The following is a 12,357-nucleotide window of genomic DNA, read 5'->3' as shown; positions in this document are numbered from 1 at the left end:
GTAATCATATTTGGGGAGGGTTGACAGAATTACTGGCATCAAGTGGCAGGGACCAGGGGTGGAATTAAACATCTTGGGTAAAGCACAGGATGACCCTGTGCAAATGGGTCACATGGCCCAGGCTGCTGACAGTGCTTCAGTAGGGAAGCTCACCTTGAAGGCTCATGATGCAAGGAGCCTGGCCCTTAGGATCCTCTAGGGCTAGAGAGAGAAAGTTGTTTGATTTTTTAAAAAAGATTTATGCATTGTATGTGCATGAGTACACTGTAGCTGTCTTCAGATATCAGAAGAGGGTATCGGATCCATTACAGATGGTTGTGGGCCACCATGTAGGTGCTGGGAATTGAGCTCAGGACCTCTGGAAGAGCAGACAGTGGCTCTTAACTGCTGAGCCATCTCTCCAGCCTGACTTTTTTTCTTTCTTGTTGTATGATTTTTAATTAATTTTTTTCGCACAATATATTAAATCATGTTTTTTCTCTCCCTCAACTCTTCCTAGATTCTACACATCTCTCTACCATCCAACTTTATGCATGTGATCTTTCTCTCCCTCTCTTAGGACAAGCAAACAAACAAACAAACAAACAAAAAAGTCCCAGCACCCCACCCCACCCCCCAAAAAAACCTCAAACAAACAAAAAAAAATTGAAAATCCAAACAAACAGGCAACAGATTAATAGTACAAAAAAAAAAAAAAAAAAAAAAAAAAAGACCGTTGAGTTCATTTTGTGTTGGTCACTCCTGGGAACGGGGCCTGCCCTGGAGTATGATTGATACACCCAGTGATACACTTTATTGGAGAAGACTGACAACTGAGAAGAAAGTCTGGTTTTTATGACCTCAGAGATAATGCATATACTGATGAAAAAGGCTACACACACACTAGCCTTTATTCCAACTGAGCACACTAGTAATGGGATTAGATTTGTGTGTGTGTGTGTCTGTCTGTCTGTCTGTCTGTCTACTTCCTCAAGTGGGCTCAGTTGGACCCCACCTTATTTTGTGAGGCGGATCACTCACTTGAATTAGTGCTCACTGATTAGCTGGACTGGCTGATCAGGAAGCCCCAGGGGCTGGCCAGTCTCCACTTCGGCCCCTTGCATGAGGATTACAAATGATCATGACTTTGTCCATTGGTTTGTTTGTTTGTTTGTTGTTTGTTTTGGGGGGGTGTTTGTTTGCATAGGTACTGGGGATCTGAACACAAGTCCTTGTGTCTGTTTGTCCTGTAGCTATTTTACCAACTAGGACATCTCAACTTTTTTCTTTTTAAAGTGGCTATCCCATCTATTAACTTTAATGTCGTCTTTACTTGGCACAGAGGAGGAATGCAGGCCCAGAACAGAGCGACTCAGAGGAGGTCTGTGTCAAGTGTGAGGGCTGGTGGGTGTGTTGCTTGAACCCTTAGCGTTCATTTTATCCTGACGGTAGAAAGGATTGGGATAGAAAACAACATACAAACAAAAGCAAAACTCTAAACACTGTAAAAGTAGCTTCATAGGCTGCAAAGACGTCAAGCTACCTTTTAAAGTATGAAGTCATTCCCTGTACTCCCATCGTTTTTAGTTATTTCTGTACATACCTCTACATTCCACAAGGTTCTCGGGTTTGCTCTCCTGGCACTGTTGACTTGGTTTTCTCCTATGAAGCCTGCACGGACTCCAGAACCGATCAATACAGGCGTCAATTTAGAAAGAAGGATTTTTTTTTAGAAGGTTCATATAAAACTACAGTGTCTTAGCGGATAAAAGATAGGAGTTAAAAATCCTACTGTGTTTAAAGTATTGGGCAGAATGCTGAGAAAGCTATTTTTGAGAAGTATAAATCACAGCTGATGTTTTTGAGTAATTTGTGATCCGCCAGAGAGATAGGCTTCATGCCCAAGGGAGGACGCTGACGTCACAAAGCAGGCTGCACTCGTGGCTCCCCGGCAGGCAGGCAGGCATGCAGGCAGGCACAGCCCTCTTTATCCCTCTGGCAGTGAAGTGGGGCATAGCAGGACAAGGTGAAAGTGGCCCAGTGGGGAATGTACTGCAAAGAAGGGGCTGGATGGAGACCGAACAAGAACCAGTCTTAGAGGGGAAAGTGGGTTTTATTTTTCCCCCAAAGATACAAGGGAAGCATTAATGATCAAAGGTGACATTTAGTGACTGCTGCTCTCGTGCCATGCTCTCTTCATCTTCATTCCCGAAGCCATGACATAGCTCTTCCACAGGGAACCCGAGACAATTAACTATTCAAGTTCCACTGCGAGCAAGAACAAGGGCCAGGATTTAGATCCAGGGTAAAGCTCACAGGCCTTAACAACACTGACCTGGGGCAGATCAGGAAGTGCAAAGAGGCAGATGGACAGAGTGCTTCCAGGAAGCAGCAGCAGGCTCAGGTGTTGCTGAGCCATCAGGAAGGAAATCTGAGAAACAGCTATCAGATTTGTGACCTTTACTGGAGCTCTGTGGGAAGAGAGGTGAGGACAGGAGTCTCCCGTGGGGCAAGGAGGACAGCAAATCTAGCCTTGGAGAGGGACTGGCAGGGAGGACAGGAGGAAGGTTTCAAGGAGCAAGTCTGATGAGGTGCAACCTCAACTTTATTCGAGGGTTTGAAATATCCTACTCTTTCAAAAAGAACACATTTTAGTAATTATGGCAAGAGACAATGAGCTGCTTTGCATGCAGGTAAATGCAAAAAATTTAACTCTTTCCAAGGAGACTATTAGGGAGGAAGACATTGCCTCAGACCCACACAGCTTGCTTTGGAGCTCTTTTGAGGACGGGAAGCATCAGAAAGCCATCGCACCAGGGCTCCACTCTGAGAACATCTATCTGATACCAGTCTGAGTTAAAAAACCTGAGCTGCTAAACAGACATTCTGGGACAGATCCTTTGTTTTAATGAGTGGTTAGGACGGCAGCTATCAGTTTTCATGCCAGGTACTGGATAGTTTCCATTGCAAATCAAACACAGGTTTAGGGGGACTGCAGCTTTTGAAAGGGAAGTCTACTTAGGGCAAACAATTCAGAGCCACGAGTGCAGCCGAGGAAGAGGAGGTAGAGGACAAGAGGAAGAGGGGAGTTGGTCTTTATCGGAGCCTCTTTCCATGCCTGTCAGCTCCCTTCAGCACCCCAGTACAGTTCCTTATATAGAGTTCTAGGTATGAATCAGTCCCCAAAGTGCCTACAATTTTGTTCTGTCCCAAACAGTTCTCCTGCAAACTGCACATTCAGGTTTGTTTGGCCAAAGGAATCTGAGTGTGCTGCTTCTACCTCATGATTGCTAACCATACTTCCCAGACAAACTGGTAAGTGCTGTGAGAGCGAACCCTAACTTCAACAGGAAAGACACCAACAGCTATTTAATGTCTAAACAATGCAGCCGGTTACCACAGGGAGCACGATGATTAGCCTGCCTGGCGTGAGTGAGCATAGATTTTCTTTTTAGTGACACGGGCTGAAAACTTGGTGGTCAGCAAAGCATTCTGGAGTCTCCTTCTTTGGAAGTCGTCAGAAACACTGTGCAGCCCAAGTAGAGGGGAAGCCTCACCAGATCCCCACAGTCATGGGCCTCTCCTTATGCTTTGCTGCCCCGTCATAGCCTCAGAACAACTCTCAGGGACTTCCTCTCCATCTCTACACTGCCTGATTCTCCCAAGTTGCCTCTTTTACAGAATTGGAGCAAAAGAAAGACCATTTTCCCTAATTCTTTTTGCATGTTCCTTGGTGTTGCTGTAAGGAACATATAAAGCCACTGCAGGGAACAGTGAGAGCCACCGCTAATGAAAACAAGAAATGTGGGAAGCTGAAGGGATCCGAGGGTGCCACCGTGAGTTGTCGGCCCCATTTCCACAGTTCCAGGGATAGGAGAGTAAGGACAGGCAAAACCTTTGCCTCTGTAGTGTTCGTTCCATGGAGGAGATGGATATTAACTCAAGGAAGACTTAATGCTGTGTGCTAGGGGGTGTTATGAATGCAGACGAGACAGGAAGAAAAGCTAAGGGCTTTTGAAGGCACAGTTAGACTTTAAGCAAAGCCTCAAGGAGGTAAAGAAGTGAGCCTTCAGAACCTGCAGGAAGAGCGTTCCTGGGATAAAACCTATTATAGCCAAGACCCGGAGGCAGAGAAACAACAGAGAGGCTAGTATGGGTAGAGAGGAAGGATTGGGATGGAAGGTCAGAGAACAAAGAGGCAGAGACCACTTCACCCTACAATCAGAGCTGAGAAAGGAAAAACCGAGTGTCTGAGTCACAATGACACAGCCTGGAAATCAGGTCTGTTCCTAGCCCAGGGTCTGAGTCTCACTGACACAGCCTGGATATCAGGTCTGTTCCTGTGTTGCGTATTTGGGGCTCCCAGCTCCTCATCTGTATACCAGACCACAAAGGGTAACTGCAAAGAGACATGGAATATGAAACTCCCCACCCGGACCCAGCACATATCAGCTTCCTACCATAACACCCATCAGTTCCCACAGCCTTTCCCTAGTTGTAGGGCTCTTCCCACTGAGTGGGAATGAAAGTGTTTAGAAGCTGGCCATTCAAGGGCCTCTCAGACATCAAAGATGTATTGGCAGGTGCAAGAAAACAAACTGAAAAGATCTATTTGTCTATGAAAATAGTAGTTGTAAGAAAATAACATTTTAGTTTCTGTACTTAAAAATCTGGAACAGTCCACACCAAGCTGTTAATGGGGGCTACTAGTAATAGCATTATCAAAGACTTTCAATTTTCCTTTTTTTAAAAAACGACTGAACATTCTACCATGAACATTTATTACATTTGAAAAAAAAAATCGTAGCATAGGCCAGTGTTAACTGATGCAGGGGAATTAGCTTTCTGGTCTGCTCTATATAGACTTCATCCTAAGATAGGTTGCTATGATCCAACTTCAGGAACTTCTAGGGAGTTCTAGGATCCTGAGATGAGATCTCAACCACAGAAGGTCCCAAATGAGTTCTGAGATGGTCCTCGGCCAGCATCCATGACCCCAGCTTGTTCCATTTGAACCATTGAGGGGATGGGAAATCCTTGGTATAGCTCCCCTCAAGAGCAAAAGCAGAAACCAATGAAATGAAAGTCCTTCCATATAAACTATCTATGAATTTCTGTGATTCACGGTATTGGCACTAAATCTTTTTTTCATTTAAAAACACTAAACTAAGGGAAATAAGTGAAACTCTATGTCCTAACTAAATAACTTGCATGGTCAGCCAGCACAAGACAGCTCACAGCGTCTTGTTCACCAATGCATTAAAACATGCACAATAACCAGTTACAGCCAAACATGTAGCATGAAAATGGTAGTCCTTCCTCTCCCCTCTGAAATGTTCACTCTCCGTGAGAGGAATAAAAAAGTCACACAGATGCCTTCATAATGGCCAGCATGGCTTTTTCCAAGTTTAAAAATGTTTCAAGAAAGGAAGACATAGTCCAGAATATTCGGTTGTTTGCTTGTTTACAGTTCCCGAGTTGACCTGTGAGCTCATCTGTGCATTACATAAAATGCTGTTTGCATGGAAGGCAACCAGTCTACCTCGTGCTTGGCAATTATGAGATTCCTTCCTGGAGACAATCCTGACACTTCCCAAGGGAAAGAGAGCCCTTTGCTTCCCCAGAAATCAGCAACACCTCTCTTTCTGCTTCCTCTTCTCAGTGCTGTCAGGACTCATCCCGAGTTTCTGACCATAGGCTGGAAATCTCCAGGGCAGAAAAACTCCACCTCAGCATTTCCATAAGCACTGGAAATTGAATTATTCCAAAACGGAGTCTTTTCTAAAAGGCAAATCTTCTATACAAATTGTCTGCTATCAGTAGACGTCAGTATCGTGATGGAGGTAACATTCTGCTCAAACCAGGCTCATGTCCAAGGAAAACAGCTTTTAGAACTTAGAGAGTAAACAATTTTATATATCTCGCTTACTGTTATCTATCATAGCCAGTGTGTGCATCATTAAAAGCTGTGTCTTCCATATGATGTGCTTTCCAGTTAATTCTCTAAGTTCAACCATACCTTTCTCACTACTAGCTCCATTGCACAGCCTGAGTATAAAATCTAGCAGCTCCGTTAGGTGAATTTTCCATTCACGAAACTATAACAGCTTGTAAGTCCATGAAAACTGCTACAAATGTGTAACCAAGTCCAACACCTGAGCTGTAAGAATGCACTTGTGAAAAGAGAGATTATATATATATATATATATGCATATATATATATATATATATATATATATATATATATCCATAGTCAAATGGATACATTCTAAGAGCTTTTAGTGAATAGTTGCCATGGTTGTAGACACCAGACTGTGCCACGTGGCTGGCATGGAGTCCTTTACCCCCTCATAGCACCCACAAGTGTGACAAGACAGTGGAGTGACGACCAGCAGTGACAGCAAGAGATGGTGCTCAAACAGGTAGGGCGGGGCAAGGGTGTGAAGAGTAGGCCAGCACCCACATGATCTGTAGGTACTTTGTGGGTTTAAACTGAACATAATTGATCATGTGAGGTAGTTTCAATGCAGGATGCCTTGGACCCTGTGTTTAAAAATAGGCTCAGTGTCACCACAAAAGAAATTACACACGGTGCCACTCATGAACACCAGTTTCTCATCTTGGAAAGCCACAAAATTGGTACGGGATCTGTGAAATGGAAAATTGCATCAGGGCCTATGCGCTCACACGTGAACCCGATCTTAATGAAAAGATGGATGGGGTAGCAACACTGAAGTTGAATGCTGAGCCCCCAGCGCCCTGCAATCTGCAATCCAGTGTGAGGCAGATGAGCTGGATCTTTACCCTGCTCCTGGCTGTGCGACCTTGGGTAAGTCAGTTAACCTTTTAAGTGCCAGCTTCTTCATCTCCAACACAGAGATGACAGCCTTGCAGTGAAGACCCAAGGAAATCAGCCACAAATGGCGTTTAGCTCAGCACTGGGCCCATACAAGTACATCTCCTGGTTTAATGTGGTACCACAGTCCAGCTGCTGGATCCCCACAGCTTTCGAGTCATTTTCATTTTGTGCTTCCAGCTCTTTCTGTTCTTTTCACTATATTATTCCTGGGGGAGGGCCATAGGGAAGCAGTTACATACAGTCCACTTTCCCCACTCTTCTTCACAGCCAAGTTAAAGCTAGGGAAATAGATAATATACACTGAAGAGAAACCTAGTGCTTAGAATATGGTGATGTATGTATATGGAATATAAATAAATCATATTTCAGTCTAAACTATATAATGGAAAAAATAAGAATTTATTTGAAAAGAAAGAATTGGCAGGCAACACATTTAAAGAGGATAGAATGGGGTCTTATGGACCTCATTATTTCAGTATTGGTGACTATGAAACAGAATGGAGTATGGGGTCTGACTTCCAACAGGTGGCTAGCTTTAATCGGCTTCAGATGCAAAACCGCGATGAGTCTGAGTAGGCAAGACTCAGATACTCAATTCAAGGCCTCCTATTAACAATTTAGAAAGAATTTCTTTCCTGGGTTTAAACCTCCCTGGCAAGTTAGCAAGCAGGGAACTGTCTGCACCTGTCCTCCGAACAGTACGCCAGGCTGACATGAAACCCTCCATCCTTTCCAGACCGTCCATCCTGCCACTGGGGCACCTAGCGACAAACCGGGGAAGCCCACTAGGAAGTGGTCACGACCAGCAAAGCCACAAATCCCTAGGGTGTGGGATTTCCACCTCTACACCACGTCTGAAAACCGAAAATAGGCGTCCACTTGCTATACTGCAATGGGATTCCCCTTAGAAGCAAACCTCCCGCACCCCCAGCTTTCATGTTTTATTAATAAATGCAAGATGGCACACAGAGGCAAAGAATAGGAGGGAAGGCATCTGCAGCTGGACCCGAACCAGGACAGTTTGCAAAAATAAATAAGAAGCATGTGACAAGCACATCCTCAGTCTGGATCTGAAGACCCCGTGCTGCCCAGAGGATGGTCGTCCGGCTCCCCAGCCCGGGACATGAAGGTCAGCTGCAGGATCCTAGTCCTCCAGGGCAGTCACCCTGCAAACCACGATCCGGCCCCTACCCTTGCCTCCCTCACCCGCCCGCCCCGGCCACAGCCGGGGAAGCCCCGGCGGCTGCCGGCTGCAAGAACACGTACCTGCTGCCGGAGCTCAGGATTCGCTCTGCTCTGCAGCGCCGGGCCCGCGCTCCCGCTCCCGGGGCTCCCCTCTCCGCCCCCCCCCCCCCGCCCCCTCGCGGCCCCGCCGCTCCCTCCGCCCCTCCGCCCACCCCGCTCGAGCGCGCGCGCACGCGCTTTCGGGACGGCGGCGCTCCCGGGCCCGCGCCTGCGCTCTCGCTGCCCGCTCCCGCTCGCGCGTTCAGGAGGCTGCAGAGGGGCCGCGCGGCTGTCTAGGAAACTGCGACCAGCGGGGGCCGCGTGTGGGCAGTCACCCCCGGCGAAGGGCAAGCGGGCCTCGTGGCGCGGGTGACGGGGGGCAGGAGCCCGAAGCGGAGGCTGGCTGGTTCGGCCGAGGGCGGGCGGGCGCCTGCGGTCCCACGGTACCGCCCTGGGTGCGTTTTCACACACTGTGCAGTGAGTAGCGGCGCGCAGTGTCCTCGGAGGTTTCTGCCTGCCGTCCCTGGTGTGTGCATTGCCCCAAGGAGCCTTTGAAGGCATTGCCCACCCCTCGGTGGTCCCCATCACATTCTCACGTGACAGATACACTGTGCGTGTTGGTCGTGTATTGTAAATGAAGAGTTTTCTGCCTTTGAAGCGCCTGTCCCGGTTGAGAATGCCTAGAGTAGACAGAGTGACTGAGCAATCTGGGGGTAAAAAAAAAAAAAAACCCTAACGTGTGAAAAGGAAAAAAAAAAAAAGCTACTGCTGTGAACAGTTTTTAAAAAATAGCCGCTTTCCTTTGAGGTTTTGGCCTTTTTATGTTAGATACTTTTAAGATCGGAAACCTTTCTTTCTCTAGGGCACAAAGTTCCTGAGTGACTTTGGGGTTCTCCCCCATTGGCTTCCCCTCTAGAATAATCACTATTTGGTTAGGTTCACATGGCCTTCAGGAACGCCCTGCGACTTTCTTGCCTTCTCTTCCCACTCTTCCACTAGCAAAACGGTAGAAATTAGAATTGAAAGCTTTAAAACCCAGACCATACATAGAACCGCCTGAAGGGCTCGGATCAGTTTTTAAATAGATACAGAAATGTCTAGACAAGGAATGTACATCTAAATTTGGCCGTCTGAAGGGAAAAGTATGTCTTTGTTTAGTCCTCACCTACCAACATTTCTTAACCATCTGTAATGTCTAATTTCGGGAGGGGGGGGGTCCTTGGAGAAAACAGTTGTAGAAGTTATTTGGCTTGACAGGATTTCCCCCTACTGGTTCTAGGCATAAATAGACTGGAAAGTAGAAATGCTGCCCTCCCTCCATGCTACCTCCCCGTGACCCCCCATTTAGTAGAACTACACTTAAGTTTCCTTAAGGGCATTGAACGGCATTCATGACAGTGTTTCGCTGGTTAGACATCTGGCAAAACATTGAGATACAAAGATTTCCTGAATTAGACTCCAATAACAAGCACAAACAATAATCCCTGGAATTAATAAATGAGATTGCATGAAACTAATCACTCCCCACCCCCACCCTATGTGCCAGAAAATCAAGAGGGAGGAGACAGACTACCCTACCGAATGGGAGACATTGTTGGAAAGAAAGAAAAGAAAGAAAAAAGAGAGAAAGAAAACTCTCTCTCTCTCTCTCTCTCTCTCTCTCTCTCTCTCTCTTTCTCTGTGTGTGTGTGTGTGTGTGTGTGTGTGTGTGTGTGTGTGTTGTCAGTGGCTGAATCCACTCCAGTTCAAGAGTTGTCTCCACTAGATTAGCCTGTAGACATAGATTGACCTGGAAAGGTCCAGCTGTGCCTTCCCACACTGTGGGCGGTGCCACCATTGGGTAGGTGGTCCTCGTTACTATAAGAAAGCAGGCTATTCAAGCTAGCAAGCAGTGTTCTCCTACTGCCTCTGCATCAGGTCTTGGCTTTGCTCAATGATGGACTCTAAACTGTAAGTCAAAGAAAGGCTAATTAAAGGAAACTCTAATTAAATATCAAGAGTAGTGCAAGTATTTACAGGGAGAAAAATTAGACTACATCCATTTATCCAGAAACTTTGTATTCTAATACATTTTTTTTCTTTTAAGTGTAAGTGTTAAAGATGTCACTTGAAGATAATACTTTAAAACGTTACTTTAAATGTCACTTTAGGGTAACATTTTTTTCTACCATGGTTGTCTAAGAGGAACTAGAGAGGAACACAAGGACATCTTTTGCCATTTCGTTCTGTCTTGTTTGGTTTTGCAGCACTGGTTATTGAATCCTGGCCTCATTTGTGCTACCCAAAGGTTCTGCCACTCAGCTGTATGCCCAGTCACACGTGTCTTTTCTCTCTCTCCCCTTCCCGGAAACGCTATGGAAATTAAAAAATCTCCTAACATTTGCAACTTGTCAGCTCTATGCTTCCCCCTGGTGGTGTGTCACTACCGCAACACATGCCCGAATTAAAATCCTGATTTCTTTAGGGTGTTGAAACCTAAGCTCGCTGATATTCACTCACACACACACAAACGCGAGCACACAGGGGAGGAGGACTGGGGACATAGCGACAAGATGTCTCTCTACTTTCTCTAATGTCGCCTGTTCTTCTTCTCCTCATGTACACCAAATCCTGAGATCCAGAGAAGGATTACCAAACTGGTCTAAAACTGAAACCCACAGCAGGCGTCTCACTATTGCCATTCAGCTTGCTCGGTCTTTATGAATCAGTAACAAACACTTGTTTAGAGTCAGATTGTGGAGCCTCTCAAGCGCACTGAAATCTAATTTCCAGAAGATTGACTTGGGAATTTTGGTTTTAACTGCCTTACGTGATCAGTGCTGATAGCGGAGATTGGGAACTCCTCCAGCTCGAAACAGCACAGGTGTTGCTTCAGTATGTGGCGGGTGAGGAATGGGAGGGAGGCCTTCCTGTGCATGTGGAAAGGAGTTACAGAGCATCAAGAAAACACGCTCAAATGCAGGATGGAAGAGACTGCTTAAGATGTGTGTGTGTGTGTTGCTTTCTTGACAGACAACACTGTTTCTAAGGTGGTATCATTGGCATACTATCCATGCCAAGATGCCTTAGAAGTAAGTCACACCTTTTATTTTTTTTAAAAATTGCACTACCCTTTTTTCTGAGTGTCAATTCATGCCAGTACTCCTAGCATTGGAGAAGCTGAGGCAGGAGGATCAGGAGTTTAATGTCAACCTGGGCAACATAGGAAGCTCAAGGCTAGCATGAGCGATATAATAAGGCCCTCCTTCAAAAGTCCAAAATCAGAAAGGGAGGGAGGAGGGAAGGAAGGAAAGGAAGGAGGGCAGACAGTTTTTTCAAGAGCACCAAAATCACACAAACAGAATTTTGTGTGTGTTCATTCCATGGCAGCAAGATTATGAGAAGGTAAATTGAAGATGATGTTGGTCCTATGAATGTCTGAAAAAAAATTGGTCTCAGGATGAAAACTTCTGTTTAAGTTACTAATTGGAAAAAATATCCAGATCTGATGCCTCATAATTTGTGAAAATTGGAATTCTATGCCAAGTCCTAAGTTGTTGATGTTTATCTACATGTGCATATTTTGTGGGTGCTTCTAAATGCCTTATAGCACAGCTTTGCTAATGTGGACTGTGCAGAGAAGAGCCACGCTGTGTCCAGGAGAGCTGAGAAGTAGACTCTGTTATGTTGGGCGATATTTATCTGAGGCTTAAGTAGTCACAGTAACTGCTAACAGCAGGTTTCTTTTTAAAATCCTACTGAGGTAGCTTTAATGAGTAAATATATTTGACACAATTAGCAACATTCATATGCAGATAGTCTATATTAGATGCAACAGAAAGTACAATAGTATGCATTCCTTCGGCCTCAATAAACAACTGCAAAAGGTTTTCTTACTGAGCGTAGTGGTACTTACCTATAACTCTTCAGGAAACTGAGGCAGGAGGATGAAAAGTTTGAGGCCCACCTTAATTACATAGACAGTTTGAGGCTGACCTGTACATTTGCTAGATCTTTCTCAAAATAATCTTAAAAGAAAAAGGTTCAGTCCCTGATAAAACACAAAGAGAGGGGGATGGGAGGCAAGGAGAAGGATGGAGAGAGTTTCATACTGGAAGAAGGCACTAGACTTAATCACTAACACCCCTCCAAATTAACATATTTTAACCATTTATCTGTTGGCATACTTTCTACTGTACATCAGCATTAGAGAACCCTGGGCTTCAATTGATCTTTAGTTAAACATGACCTCAGCTGCTGGGTGTATTCCAAGTACGTCATAAAAGTTCAAGGCAAGTCAAGAGTTGAAGTTCATA

At 45.4% G+C, this 12,357-nt stretch overlaps 2 protein-coding genes across 2 annotated transcripts in view; one reads left to right on the top strand and one right to left on the bottom strand.

The window, feature by feature from the left end:
- Positions 1-8,166, bottom strand: part of Tmem266 (transmembrane protein 266) — a 118,943-nt gene extending 110,777 nt beyond the window's left edge. Inside the window, exon 1 of the mRNA XM_021173267.3 lies at positions 8,105-8,166. The gene's annotated coding sequence lies outside the window, so the exon portion shown is untranslated. The remainder of the gene's footprint in view (positions 1-8,104) is intronic.
- Positions 8,167-8,314: 148 nt separating this feature from the next.
- The window catches only part of Nrg4 (neuregulin 4), a 109,207-nt gene continuing 105,164 nt past the window's right edge, over positions 8,315-12,357 (top strand). The window contains exon 1 of the mRNA XM_029481086.2: positions 8,315-8,517. The gene's annotated coding sequence lies outside the window, so the exon portion shown is untranslated. The remainder of the gene's footprint in view (positions 8,518-12,357) is intronic.

This window comes from Mus caroli, unplaced genomic scaffold (assembly GCF_978045245.1).
Source record: "Mus caroli unplaced genomic scaffold, Mus_caroli_1 scaffold_11, whole genome shotgun sequence".
Taxonomy (NCBI): Eukaryota; Metazoa; Chordata; class Mammalia; order Rodentia; family Muridae; genus Mus; species Mus caroli.
This window is presented reverse-complemented; position numbering and strand designations above follow the sequence as displayed.